Source organism: Tursiops truncatus, chromosome 14 (assembly GCF_011762595.2).
Source record: "Tursiops truncatus isolate mTurTru1 chromosome 14, mTurTru1.mat.Y, whole genome shotgun sequence".
In the NCBI taxonomy this organism is placed as follows: Eukaryota; Metazoa; Chordata; class Mammalia; order Artiodactyla; family Delphinidae; genus Tursiops; species Tursiops truncatus.
This window is the reverse complement of record NC_047047.1, coordinates 27,018,271-27,033,838: the sequence shown is the minus strand read 5'-3', so window position 1 is coordinate 27,033,838 and position 15,568 is coordinate 27,018,271.

The following is a 15,568-nucleotide window of genomic DNA, read 5'->3' as shown; positions in this document are numbered from 1 at the left end:
CCAGAAGGTGGATTTTGGTTTTTATTCTACAATGACTGTGAGACCTATCTCCATTGCTAGCTGCACTGTGAGATCCATCTCCATCCCTAGCTGCCCTACCCACCACCCCAAAACAATGCTACAAGTGTGTTCACAGAATATGTCATCACATAATCACCTGCAAAATACATGCTGACACACCTGCATTTATCCTCTTGTGTCTGGAAATCATGCACGTGCAGCATGACCTAACAAATGCCACAGACATAGGTCTATGTTAGCAGCACATGTGTTTCCATTTAGGAAATGCAGAAACCCAGCACTTGTCTGTAAGGATTAGACACACAGGGCAGCATGTCCTTTATACTGTATTTCAGACTCTGGGTTTGATTCTAATCCAAATGCATTGCTAAGGCCAGGTGATCCCACACCACACATACAGGGCACACATGTCTCAAATCCATGCTGGCATCTTGCTGCCTGGGAGGGAGGGGGAGTGGAGGAGTTTGGCTAGGCCGGTGTCCAGGGCTCGCCAGGTTGCCCCGTCAGGCCAGATTGGCCAGCCCCAGGTTCTCCATCCCTCTGCTGTTCTTCCCTCTGCCGCGGCATTCCTCCTCCTTCTTAGTCATGGATAATTCTCCTACTCCTTTGGCACGTTCCCAGGCCATTGCTGCTCTTTGCCAAGGGCAGTTGGGCTAGGTCTGTGTTAAGACAAAGGTCCAGCTTCCTCTTGTTAGAGGCCAGGCCTGCAGGCAGAGCTGGGGAGGAAAGAGGGAATAGGAGAGGAGGTGGGGGACACAGCTTGTGCTCTGGATGTGGGCTGGCCCATATTCCTACCCCTGTGCCCCTCACCTTCAGCAGACACACATACACATACTCTCGCACATGGGATGGTTACCTCTGGAGGGCAGTTGCATCTACATTTGGCTCCTTGAGGAGGAGGAGGGAATATAAAGAGGGAATGGGCATTTTGTAGCCCTTCCCAGCTCAGTCCATCTTACTCCCAAATTTTAACAGCTTAAAAATAGATTCCTGGTGGTCTAGTGGTTAGGATTTGGCATTTTCAATGCTGTGGCCCAGGTTCAGTCCCTGGTCGGGGAACTAAGATCCTGCAAGCTGCGTGGCATGACCAAGATAAAAAAAAAGAAAAGAAAGATTCTGGGCCCAGATAGAATAAAGGTCTTTGGGTGGGCATGGAAGAGAGAGGAGTTTAGATCTATGAGCTCTACTTTAATTCACACTTCAAATATAAAAACACGAATTTACACACAAGAGGGAAATCTCATACACTGAGCACTCTACAAACATATCACTTAATCATTACAAAAGCTCTATGGAATAGGGAAATTAAGACCCATTTCACAGATGAGGAAACAGACTTGAAAAGGTTAAACAACTCACTCAAGGCTATACTTCTATTCAGTGGTGGAACTGAGAGTCAAGCCCGGGCTAGCCTACTCCACAAGATAATTTAGGAAAAGATCATTCATTTTACAAAGAGTTTAACTTTAAGATGGCTTTAGGTGGAGAATCTTCCTCTAGATTTTCAAATGTGCAAACTCCATCTGGCTGGTTTCCATCCCTGCAAGAATTCTCTGGAGTGACTGCCATTAGGAACACTGTGGGTCGCATCAGACACGTGCTGAGGAGGAGAGCATTCCAGGTTCTTGGGAGCCATTGTGAAAGGTGGTGGTGGTGATGGTGTGTATGTGACCCTGGGGAGGCTGAGAGGAAATTTTGGATTTCCATGGGAAAAGGTGATGGAAGGAGAGTTTACTTTCTAGACAAGCACCGAATAGACAATTACTGAATGAATTAATGAATGAACAAATTCATTCATCAAATGTTCATTGAATACAGCCCTGTGCCAGGGGCGCTGCATGGGCCCTTTGGATGCTGATGCTCATGTCGCAGTGGATGAGACTGGAAGCTCTGGGGAGGGCAGAAGGAGAGGGATCAGAGAAGTAAGCCTCCCTTTTCTGTCTCCTGGGAAGAGCCCAGCCCCTGTCATCATTCTGGTAATGCAACTGTCTCCTCCCCCACTCCCCACCTTGATCTTTCTGCTCTAAATATCATTGTGTTCAAATAATAGTGTATATTTTAAAAGACTCCAAGAAGACAGCTGCCTCAGAGTATTAATCACGTAGAGGCCAGCGCTCAGTCTCCATGGCGACTCCTGGCACAGAATGCTGAGGAGCAGCTCCACGTCCCACTTCCTGGGGCCATGGAGATGCAGGCACGTAGCATTTTTCTTTCCTCTCTTCCTCTTCTCTCTCCTCTGGCCCCTCTTCCTCTCCTTTCTTCTTCTCTCCCATACCCCCTTCCACTGCCTCTCATTTTCTCTCCCTAAAGGATTTATTTAAAAGCATGGGCAGAGGCAAGATCCAGACATCAGACTAACACAGAATAAGGCCATTGAGGCTGTAGCAAAGATGAAGTTTGCCTCCAGCTGCAACTTCTGCAGTACACAGCTCCTGTCCCCAAGACCCTGCGGTGCCCCTAGGCTTCACTGACCACTAGGCCAGAAGGAGCCCAATATCTGTCCCTGAGGCAAGGTACCCATCATCAGGGTCCTTCTCTGTCCCCTCCCTCTTCCCTGACCATGTTCAGTTGTTGGTTTGTGGTTTGGGTTCTCACTACTATTATTTTTCTTAATGACCACACAAGTAACATAGGCTCGCTGGAAAAAGACAAACATGTTAAAATTTATAATGCAAAAAGTGAAAATATCTTTCCCTTCTCTACCCAGATATATACAGCTTAAAAGTTTTAGGTCGATTCCTATAGATTTTTCTTCATGCATATTCATTCAACATTCATCTATTCAGCTGTAGCGTCGTTATCCTCATCATTATTGATACCGATGGTATCATACTATATATACTCTTGTAACTAACTTGACATTGTACCTTGAACAGTTTCTTTTTTCCCCCAATCATGGTACAGACTAATCTATAGTATTAATAACAATTGCTTCAGAGTATTCCATCATGTAGATGTACCTAATTTTTTAACTCGATAGTTCCTTTTTTTCACTATTATGAAGAATCTGGCTGTGCATAGCCCTTTATGTATACTTGGTGTACTGATAAGGGTAATAATAATACAGTATGCTGGCTAACATTTGTATACCACTTACTGTGGGCACTATTAACTGGGTATTGAGAGCTTTACATATACTCACAATTTAATCCTCACAACAACTTGCTAAGTACTATTACTATCTCTACTTCATGGAGATAGTGATGGGGAAATCGAGGCATGAGGAGGTTAAGAAACTTATCCGAGTGTACAAGGTTAAGATTAATGAGAGTGCCAGGATTTGTATAGCCATAATATACAAACCATAACCATAGAATAGATTCCAAAAAGTAGAATTCCTAGGTCAAGGTAGAAATATTTAAAAGTACTATATATGTTGTCAAACCTTCCTCTAAAAAGATTGTTCCAATTTGCAGAACAGAGAGCAGCACATGAGAGCCAACTGGTAAGCAGAAAAAGGTATCCCTGTGATATTTAAATTTGCATTCTAAAAGTTATCAGTAAAGACAAGGTACTTTTCACAGGGCCTTGCTCTTTATTTCCTTTTCTGTGATCTAGGAGCCTAATGCCTCACCCAAAGACATCTGAGTGGGAGCCTTCCTCATGCTACTTAAAACCCCGCACTGGGCACTAGAGATGAAGCTGTTCTCATGTGGACTGGCGTGGGGACATGGGGTATAGGGGCTTCTGCACCCTCCTTAGTTTTGTTTTTTTCTAGTTTGGGTCGTGGGGGAGGTGGAGAGGAGAACAAGGCAGCTGCAAACCATTCAGGAAAAGCTTCTTAGTTTCTTCCAAAGCAGCTTCTAAGCTTTTCTCCCACAGGAGAGAGGGAGGTTATCCTTTCTCTTATCTTCCATTCTACATTCCTCCTTGGGCAAAATCAACATTGGACAGAGCTGATCACAGAAGAGGTGTGACTAGAATGGGTTCTAGGAGGGTCAGAGGCAGGGGGATGGACAGAATGATGTCTCCATGCTGCTACCCACCCTGGTATTTGGAATCAGCCTCCCACCACCCCTTTGTCTCTAAGCCTGGTTCTCCCTTCATGGGCAGTAATGGACTTGGATCTTGATATGTGTTTTTATCTGATTAGGTAATGGTGTTCAGAACATTGGTTTTCAATTCATGAGCTGAGAAGGAGAAAAAGAGGCTGAGAGTAGACTGAGAGGCCTATAGCTCTAGAACAGAAGCAGAATCAGAAAGAAGCCCATTAAACCAACCTGGTGTGCTTCTCTTCTCCCTCGCCTCCTCCTGCTTCCTCTCACCTGCGCTCATCTCCTATTTTTTATCATCTCTCCTCTCCCATCTTGTAATAGGGTTCCTTAAACTGCTTTGAAGTAGATTAGTCAGTGTACTTGGATCTGACAACATAACTCCAAAATACTCAGGCAGTTAATCTACAGCTGGGCCACTGAGCCATAGCCTGAGTCCTCTGTGTGTCCCTGAACACTGTCCACCACTAATCTAGGCTTCTGCTTGCAAGTGATAGAAATGCAACCTGAATTAGTTTAGACAAAAAAAGAAAAGAAAAGAAAAGAATTTATCAGCTCACAGAATCCAAGGGAGTGTCAACCAACCAACCTGCAAGGGAGTACGGACACAGCTGGTGTCAGGAGCTAGTGGAACCAGAGGCAAAGAGTTTTTCAAATACTTTCAGCTCTTCCTCTTTTCTCCTACTGATGACTGAAACCCTGGCCACTAGCAGATTCTGTATTCTCCATGCCCACCTCCTGTGATGAGTGGGTTCTCATTCTCAATTCCAGGTAGGAGATCCCAGGAAAGACCTCTGCTGTCCTTCCTAGGACAATGATCTGGCTAGGGGTCAGAGTAATATACCTGACAAGACCACTAGGGGCTTACACTTGGGTTTTGAGAGCAATTCCTGGAGAAGGGGAAACCAGTGGGAGCCAGGAAGCCTCCCAAGAGGCCTCCATCTCAGGTCTTGAGGGCAGGAGCTGGGCAGCAGTGGGCTCTGCAGGTTCTCATAATGGGGGCAGAAGTGGATATTTCCCTCTGCTTAACAATGCCCCTGGAGCAAGTTGCATACTCCATCTGTCTGCGAGCTCCAAGGAGCACTGCCCAAAATAAAAAGCCCTAATTAGCAATTCCTGCAATCCAAAGCAAAACAATGTATTTGTTTCCTAGAATAATCTGGAGCCATATTTGGCTTGGCAACCAGTGGGTCCCGCACATGCATGTGGTGTGCCATGTGAAGACTCTAGCAGGGACCTTTCCTCAGTCAGGGCATGAGGGGGAAGGCCCCAGGGGCCCCTGCCCAGATAGCAGCAAGCTGGGGCCCAGAACAGAACCGGATTTATCAATCATGTACAGCAGGTTTCTGAAACAGGGAGGTAGGGAATGGAGGGAACGTCAACAGGACTTCTACATCCAGTCCCCATGAAAGCCAGACTAGGCACACACGGCCTGCAGGGTCATAGAGAATCCCGTAATAGAGTAGTGACCTCAAGCCTGGAGTCAGGGGAGCAGATTCCAACTCAGCTCTGCTGTTAGCTTGTTCTGTGACCTTGAACAAATTCCCAATCTTTCTGTGCTTGCATTTCCTCACCTGTGAAAATGGGAGTATGTTATCTGCTCTACCTACAGTCTGAGGACTGAGAGCTAGAATTAACAAATTAGGCAGCCGAAGCACAATTGTGCACTTTCTGTAGCAATGAGAGGTGATGTGAGAAGCAGTATATCCAGTTAAGAAATAGTGGATAAGGAAAACATAGGCAGAACACTCTATGACATAAATCACAGCAAGATCCTTTTTGACCCACCTCCTAGAGAAATGGAAATAAAAACAAAAATAAACAAATGAGACCTAATGAAACTTAAAAGCTGTGTACAGCAAAGGAAACCATAAACGAGATGAAAAGACAACCCTCAGAATGGGAGAAAATATTTGCAAATGAAGCAAATGAAAAAGGATTAATCTCCAACATTTACAATCAGCTCATGCAGCTCAATATCAAAAAAACAAACAACCCAATCCAAAAATGGGCAGAAGACCTAAATAGACATTTCTCCAAAGAACATATACAGATTGCCAACAAACACATGAAAGGATCCTCAACATCACTAATCATTAGAGAAATGCAAATCAAAACTACAATGAGGTATCACCTCACACCAGTCAGAATGGCCATCATCAAAAAATCTACAAATAATAAATGGTGGAGAGGGTGTGGAGAAAAGAGAACCCTCTTGCACTGTTGGTGGGAATGTAAATTGATACAACCACTATGGAGAACAGTATGGGGGTTCCTTAAAAAACTAAAAATAGAACTACCATACACCCCAGCAATCCCACTACTGGGTATATACCCTGAGAAAACCATAATTCAAAAAGAGTCATGTACCACAATGTTCTTTGCAGCTCTATTTACAATAGCCAGGACATGGAAGCAACCTAAGTGTCCATCGACAGATGAATGGCTAAAGAAGATGTGGCACATACATACAATGGAATATTACTCAGCCATAAAAAGAAACAAAATTGAGTTATTTGTAGTGAGGTGGATGGACCTAGAGTCTGTCATACAGAGTGAAGTAAGTCAGAAACTGAAAAACAAATACTGTATGCTAACACATATATATGGAATCTTAAAAAAAAAAAAAGGTTCTGAAGAACCTAGGGGCAGGACGGGAATAAAGACACAGACCTACTAAAGAATGGACTTGAGGACACTGGGAGGGGGAAGGGTAAACTGTGACAAAGTGAGAGAGTGGCATGAACATATATGCAGTACCAAATGTAAAATCGATAGCTAGTGGGAAGCAGCCGCATAGCACAGGGAGATCAGCTCAGTGCTTTGTGACCACCTAGAGGGGTGGGATAGGGAGGATGGGAGGGAGGGAGACACAAGAGGGAAGAGATATGGGGATATATGTATATGTATAGCTGATTCACTTTTTTATAAAGCAGAAACTAACACACTATTGTAAAGCAATTATACTCCAATAAAGATGTTAAAAAAAAAAAAAAAGGAAATAGTGGATAATCCTGACAAGCCCAGATGTGCTCCCTATGTTTTCTGGGCACCTCCTTATATGGGGGTGGGACTGGTCACCATGACCTGAATTTATTTTTCTGTATAAAACAACATCCATTTTATTATATCTCATTATTTTTGTGGGTAAGGAATTTGTGTAGGGCTTGCTTAGCCAGCCCATTTTTCTGCTCCACATGGCTTTTTAAAAAAACCATTAAAAAAATTGAAGTATAGTTAATTTACAACATTGTGTTAGCTTCAGGTGTACAGCAAGGTGATTCACACACACACACACATACACACACACATATACATGTGTATATATATGTATATACATATACATATATATATATTCTTTTTCAGATTCTTTTCCACTAGAGGTTATTACAAGATACTGAATATAATTCCCTGTGCTGTACAGTAGATCCTTATTGTTTATCTATTTTATATATAATAGTGTGTAGATGTTAATCCCAAACTCCTAATTTATCTCTGCCTCATCCCCTTTGGTAACCATTAGTTTGTTTTTTATGTCTGTGAGTCTTTCCCTGTTTTGTAAATAAGTTCATTTGTATCATTTTTTTAGATTCCACATATAAATGATATCATATGATATTTGTCTTTCTCTGACTTACTTCACTTAGTGTGATAATCTCTAGGTCCATACAAATGGCAGTATTTCATTCTTTTTTTTACTTCATTCTGTTTTGTGGCTGAGTAATATTCCATTGTATATATGTACCACATCTTCTTTATGCATTTATCTGTCAGTGGACACATAGGTTGCTTCCATGTCTTAGCTATTGTAAATAATGCTGCTATAAACATTGAGGTGCATGTATCTTTTCAAATTAGAGTTTTCTCCACATAAATGCCCAGGAGCACGATTGCAGGATCAGATGGCAACTCTATTTTTAGTTTTCTAAGGAACCTCCATACTGTTCTCCATAGTGGCTGCACCAATCTACATTCCTATCAACAGTGTAGGAGGGTTCCTTTTTCTCCACACTCTCTCCAGCATTTATTATTTGTAGACTTTTTAATGATGGTTATTCTGACTGGTGTGAGGTGATACTTCATTGTAGTTTTGATTTGCATTTCTCTAATAATTGGTGATATTGAGCATCTTTTCGTGTGCCTGTTGGCCACCTGTATGTCTTCTTTGGAGAAATATCTATTTAGGTCTTCTGCCCATTTTTTTTTTTTGACCACGCCACACAGCATATGGGATCTTAGTTCCCCAACCAGGGATTGAACCTGTGCCCCCTTCAGTGGAAGTATGGAGTCTTAACAACTGGACCACCAGGGAAGTTCCTCTTCTGCCCATTTTTAAAATTGTTTTGTATTTTTTATATTAAGTTGTATGAGCTGTTTGTATATTTTGGAAATTAATCCCTTGTCAGTAGCATTATTTGCAAATATTTTCTCCCAATCCATAAGTTGTCTTTTTTGTTTCGTTTATGGTTTCCTTTGCTGTGCAAAAGCTTTTAAGTTTAATTAGGTCCCTTTTTTAAAAAAAATTCCATTACTGTAGGAGTTGGATCAAAAGAAAATATCACTGTGATTTATGTCAAAGAGTGTTCTGCCTATGTTTTCCTCTGGGAGTTTTATAGTATCTGATCTTACATTTAGATCTTTGATCCATCTCAAGTTTATTTTTGTATATGGTGTTACAGAATGTTCTAACTTCATTATTTTACATGTAGCTGTTCAGTTTTCCCAGCAGCACTTACTGAAAAGACTGTCTTTTCTCCATTGTATATTCTTGCCTCCTTTGTCGTAGATAAGTGCATGGGTTTATTTCTAAGCTTTCTATCCTGTTTCATTGATCTATATGTCTGTTTTTGTGCCATTACTATACTGTTTTGATGACTGTAGCTTCATAGTATACTCTGACGTCCATGACCTAAATTTTTTTTAACATCTTTATTGGAGCATAATTGCTTTACATTGTTGTGTTAGTTTCTTCTGTATAACAAAGTGAATCAGCTATACATGTACATATATCCCCATATCCCCTCCTTCTTGCGTCTCCCTCTTACCCTCCCTATCCAACCCATGACCAAAATTTTATGACTAGCTCTTTTCTTCTAATCCTTGCTCTCCTTCACTCATTTATTTATTGAGGACTTAGCTTATCAATACTTCAGTAGATTATTACAGAAATGTGTGATGCATGTGAAACTAGGGGAAGGAGAGGGTGGTTTGGGATCATAGAATGAGGCAGAAGGTAGTTATCTAGCCAAGAAATTTGGGGGAAGCTTCCTCAAGGAAGTGACATTCTAATTGAAACCAGAAAGTTGAGTAAAATGTTAGCCAAGAAAAAAGGAAAAGTTGCATGGGGAGAATGTTCTAGGCAAAGGGATAGCATGTGAAAAGGCCAGAAGGTAAGAGAAAGAGGGGTGGAGGAGAGAGAAGGATTCAGGGAACTGACAGAAAGCCATGATGGCTGGAGCATAAGGTGTAAAAGAGGCTAGGAAGTGGGGAAGTGGGGTCAGGCTGCAGACTCAGGATCATAGAGGACCTTTTGTTTGAATTTTATTTTATTTGTTTTTATACAGCAGGTTCTTATTAGTTATCCATTTAATACATATTATTTTATATATGTCAATCCCAATCTCTCAATTCATCACACCATCACCCACCCCACCCCCTGCCACTTTCCCCCCTTGGTGTCCATATGTTTGTTCTCTACATCTGTGTCTCAATTTCTGCCCTGCAAACCGGTTCATCTGTACCATTTTTCTAGGTTCCATGTATATATGTTAATATATGATATTTGTTTTTCTCTTTCTGACTTACTTCACTCTGTATGACAGTCTCTGGGTCCATCCATCTCACTACAAATAACTCAATTTTGTTTCATTTTATGGCTGAGTAATATTCCATTGTATATATTGTCCATTCATCTGTTGATGGACACTTAGGTTGCTTCCATGTCCTGGCTATTGTAAATAGTGCTGCAGTGAACATTGGGGTGCATGTGTCTTTTTGGATTATGGTTTTCTCACGGTATATGCCCAGTAGTGGGATTGCTGGGTCATATGGTAATTCTATTTTTAGTTTTTTAAGGAACCTCCATACTGTTCTCCACAGTGGCTGTATCAATTTACATTCCCACCAACAGTGCAAGAGGGTTCCCTTTCCTCCACACCCTCTCTAGCATTTGTTGTTTGTAGATTTTCTGATGATGCCCATTCTAACTGGTGTGAGATGATATCTCATTGTAGTTTTGATTTGCGTTTCTCTAATAATTAGTGATGTTGAGCAGCTTTTCATGTTCTTCTTGGCCATCTGTATGTCTTCTTTGGAGAAATGTCTATTTAGGTCTTCTGCCCATTTTTGGATTGCGTTGTTTGTTTTTTTAATATTAAGCTGCATGATCTGTTTATATATTTTGGAGATTAGTCCTTTGTCCGTTGATCCATTTGCAAATATTTTCTCCCATTCTGAGAGTTGTCTTTTTGTCTTGTTTGTAGTTTCCTTTGCTTTGCAAAAGTTTTGAAGTTTCATTAGGTCCCATTTGTTTATTTTTGTTTTTATTTCCATTTCTCTAGGAGGTGGATCAAAAAAGATCTTGCTGTGATTTATGTCAAAGAGTGTTCTTCCTATGTTTTCCTCTAAGAGTTTTATAGTGTCCAGTCTTACATTTAGGTCTCAAATCCATTTTGAGTTTATTTTTGTGTATGGTGTTAGGGAGATTTCTAATTTCATTCTTTTACATGTAGCTGTCCAGTTTTCCCAGCACCACTTATTGAAGAGACTGTCTTTTCTCCATTGTATATCCTTGCCTCCTTTGTCATAGATTAGTTAACCATAGGTGCATGGGTTTATCTCTGGGCTTTCTATGCTTTTCCATTGATCTATATTTCTGTTTTTGTGCCAGTACCATATTGTCTTGATTACTGTAGCTTTGTAGTATAGTCTGAAGTCAGGGAGTCTGATTCTTTCAGCTGTGTTTTTTCCCCTCAAGACTGCTTTAGCTATTTGGGGTCTTTTGTGTCTCCATACAAATTTTAGGATTTTTTGTTCTAGTTCTGTAAAAAATGCCATTGGTAATTTGATAGGGATTGCATTGAATCTGTAAATTGCTTTGGGTGGTATAGTCATTTTCACAATATTGGTTCTTCCAATCCAAGAATATGGTATATCTCTCCATCTGTTTGTATCCTCTTTAATTTCTTTCAGCAAAGTCTTATACTTTTCTGCATACAGGTCTTTTGTCTCCCTAAGTAGGTTTATTCCTAGGTATTTTACACTTTTTGTTGCAATGGTAAATGGGAGTGTTTCCTTAATTTCTCTTTCAGATTTTTCATCATTAGTGTATAGGAGTGCAAGAGATTTCTTTGCATTAATTTTGTATCCTGCAGCTTTACCAAATTCGTTGATTACCTCTAGTAGTTTTCTGGTGGCATCTTTAGGATTCTCTATGTATAGTATCATGTGCTCTGCAAACAGTGACAGTTTTACTTCTTCTTTTCCAATTTGTATTCCTCTTATTTCTTTTTCTTCTCTGATTGCCATGGCTAGCACTTCCAAAACTATGTTGAATAATAGTGGTGAGAGTGGACATCCTTGTCTTGTTCCTGATCTTAGAGGAAATGGTTTCAGTTTTTCACCATTGCAAATGATGTTTGCTGTGGGTTTTTCATATATGGCCTTTATTACGTTGAGGTAGGTTCCCTCTATGCCCACTTTCTGGAGAGTTTTTTTTTTTTATCATAAATGGGTGTTGAATTTTGTCAAAAGCTTTTTCTGCATCTATTGAGAGGATCATATGGTTTTTATTCTTCAGTTTGTTAATATGGTGTATCACATTGATTGATTTGCGTATATCGAAGAATCCTTGCATCCCTGGGATAAATCCCACTTGATCATGTTGTATGATCCTTTTAGTGTGTTGTTGGATTCTGTTTGCTAGTATTTTGTTGAGGATTTTTGCATCTATATTAATCAGTGATATTGGTCTGTAACTTTCTTTTTTTGTAGTATCTTTGTTTGGTTTTGGTATCAGGGTGATGGTGGCCTCATAGAATGAGTTTGGGAGTGTTCCTTCCTCTGCAATTTTTTGGAAGAGTTTGAGAAGGATGGGTGTTAGCTCTTCTCTAAATGTTTGATGGAATTCACCTGTGAAGCCAACTGGTCCTGGACTTTTGTGTGTTGGAAGATTTTTAATCACAGTTTCAATTTCATTACTTGTGATTGGACTGTTCATATTCTCTATTTCTTCCTGGTTCAGTCTTGGAAGGTTATACCTTTCTATGAATTTGTCCATTTCTTCCAGGTTGTCCATTTTATTGGCATAGAGTTGCTTGTAGTAGTCTCTTAGGATGCTCTGTATTTCTGCGGTGTCTCTTGTAACTTCTCCTTTTTCATTTCTAATTTTGTTGATTTGAGTCCTCTCCTTCTTTTTCTTGTTAAGTCTGACTAATAGTTTATCAATTTTGTTTATCTTCTCAAGGAACCAGCTTTTAGTTTCATTGATCTTTGCTACTGTTTTCTTTGTTTCTATTTCATTTATTTCTGCTCTGATCTTTATGATTTCTTTCCTTCTGCTAACTTTGGGTTTTGTTTGTTCTTTCTCTCGTTCCCTTAGGTGTAAGGTTAGATTGTTTATTTGAGATTTTTCTTGTTTCTTGAAGTAGGCTTGTATTGCAATAAACTTCCCTCTTAGAACTGCTTTTGCTGCATCCCATAGGTTTTGGAATGTCATGTTTTCATTGTCATTTGTCTCTAGGTATTTTTTAATTTCCTCTTTGATGTCTTCAGTGATCTCTTGGTTATTTAGTAACATACTGTTTAGCCACCATGTGTTTGTGTTTTTTACATTTTTTTCCCCTGTAATTGATTTCTAATCTCATAGCGTTGTGGTCAGAAAAGATGCTTGATATGATTTCAGTTTTCTTAAATTTACTGAGGCTTGATTTGTGACCCATGATGTGATCTATCCTGGAGAATGTTCCATGCACACTCGAGAAGAAAGTGAAATCTGCTGTTTTTGGATGGAATGTCGTATAAATATCAATTAAATCTATCTGGTCTATTGTTGTCATTTAAAGGTTGTGTTTCCTTATTAATTTTCTGCTCAGATGATCTGTCGATTGGTGTAAGTGAGGTGTTAAAGTCCCCCACTATTATTATGTTACTGTCGATTTCCTCTTTTATAGCTGTTAGCAGTTGCCTTATGTATTGAGGTGCTCCTATGTTGGGTGCATATATTTATTTATTTATTTTTGCGTTACATGGGCCTCTCACTGTTGTGGCCTCTCCCGTTGTGGAGCACAGGCTCCAGATGCACAGGCTCAGCGGCCATGACTCACAGGCCCAGCTGCTCTGCAGCATGTGGGATCTTCCCGGACCAGGGCACGAACCCGTGTCCCCTGCATCGGCAGGCAGACTCTCAACCACTGAGCCACCATGGAAGCCCCATATGTATTTATAATTGTTATATCTTCTTCTTGGATTGATCCCTTGATCATTATGTAGCGTCCTTCCTTGTCTCTTGTAACATTCTTTATTTTAAAGTCTATTTTATCTGGTATGAGTATTGCTACTCCAGCTTTCTTTTGATTTCCATTTGCATGGAATGTGAGTTTCCATCCTCTCACTTTCAGTCTGTATCTGTCCCTAGGCCTGAAGTGGGTCTCTTGTAGACAGCATATATACAGGTCTTGTTTTTGTATCCATTCAACAAGCCTGTGTCTTTTGGTTGGAGCATTTAATCCATTCATGTTTAAGGTAATTATCGACATGTATGTTCCTATTACCATTTTCTTAATTGTTTGGTTTTTTTTTTTTTTTCGGTACACGGGCCTCTCACTGCTGTGGCCTCTCCCATTGGGGAGCACAGGCTCCAGATGCACAGGCTCAGCGGCCATGGCTCATGGGCCCAGCCACTCCGTGGCATGTGGGATCTTCCCGGACCGGGGCACAAACCTGAGTCCTGTGCATCGGTAGGCGGACTCTCAACCACTGCGCCACCAGGGAAGCCCTGTTTGGGGTTTTTTGTAGGTCCTTTTCTTCTGTTATGTTTCCCACTTAGAGAAGTTCCTTTACCATTTGTTGTAGAGCTGGTTTGGTGGTGCTGAATTCTCTTAGCTTTTGCTTGTCTGTAAAGCTTTTGATTTCTCCATCAAATCTGAATGAGATCCTTGCCAGGTGGAGTAATCTTGGTTGTAGTTCTTCCCTTTCATCACTTTAAATATGTCATGCCACTCTCTTCTGGCTTGTAGAGTTTCTGCTGAGAAATCAGCTGTTAACCTTACGGGAGTTCCCTTGTATGTTGTTTTTCCCTTGCTGCTTTCAATACTTTTTCTTTGTCTTTAATTTTTGCCAATTTGATTACTGTGTGTCTCAGTGTGTTTCTCCTTGGGTTTATCCCGTATGGGACTCTCTGTGCTTCCTGGATTGGGTGGCTACTTCCTTTCCCATGTTAGGGAAGTTTTCGACTATAATCTCTTCAAATATTTTCTCGGGTCCTTTCTGTCTCTCTCCTTCTGAGACCCCTATAATGCAAATGTTGTCATGTTTAATGTTGTCCCAGAGGTCTCTTAGGCTGTCTTCATTTCTTTTAATTCTTTTTTCTTTATTCTGTTCCGCAGCAGTGAATTCCACCATTCTGTCTTCCAGGTCACTTATCTGTTCTTCTGCCTCAGTTATTCCGCTATTGATTCCTTCTAGTGTAGTTTTCATTTCAGTTATTGTATTGTTCACTCTGTTTGTTTGTTCTTTAATTCTTCTAGGTCTTTGTTAAACATTTCTTACATCTTCTCGATCTTTGCCTCCGTTGTTTTTCCGAGGTCCTGGATCATCTTCACTATCATTATTCTGAATTCTTTTTCTGGAAGGTTGCCTATCTCCACTTCATTTAGTTGTTTTATCTTGTTCCTTCATCTGGTACATAGCCCTCTGCCTTTTCATCTTTTCTATCTTTCTGTGAATGTGGTTTTTGTTCCACAGGCTGCAGGATTGTAGTTCTAAGAGGCTTGTGCAAGTTTCCTGATGGAAGGGACTGGTGGTGGGTAGAGCTGGCTGTTGCTCTGGTGGGCAGAGCTCAGTAAAACTTTAATCTGCTTGTCTGCTGATGGGTGGGGCTGGGTTCCCTCCCTGTTGGTTGTTTTGCCTGAGGCAACCCAACACTGGAGCCTACCTGGGCTCTTTGGTTGGGGTAATGGCAGACTCTGGGAGGGCTCACACCAAGGAGTACTTCCCATAACTTCTGCTGCCAGTGTCCTTGTCCTCACGGTGAGACACAGCCACCCCACCCCCTGCCTCTGCAGGAGACCCTCCAACACTAGCAGGTAGGTCTGGTTCAGTCTCCTATGGGGTCACTGCTCCTTTCCCTGGGTCCCAGTGCGCACACTACTTTGTGTGTGCCCTCCAAGAGTGGAGTCTCTGTTTCCCCCAGTCCTGTCAAAGTCCTGCAGTCAAATCCCACTAGCCTTCAAAGTCTGATTCTCTAGGAATTCCTCCTCCTGTTTCCGGACCCCCAGGTTGGGAAGCCTGATGTGGGCCTCAGAACCTTCACTCCAGTGGGTGGACTTCTGTGGTAT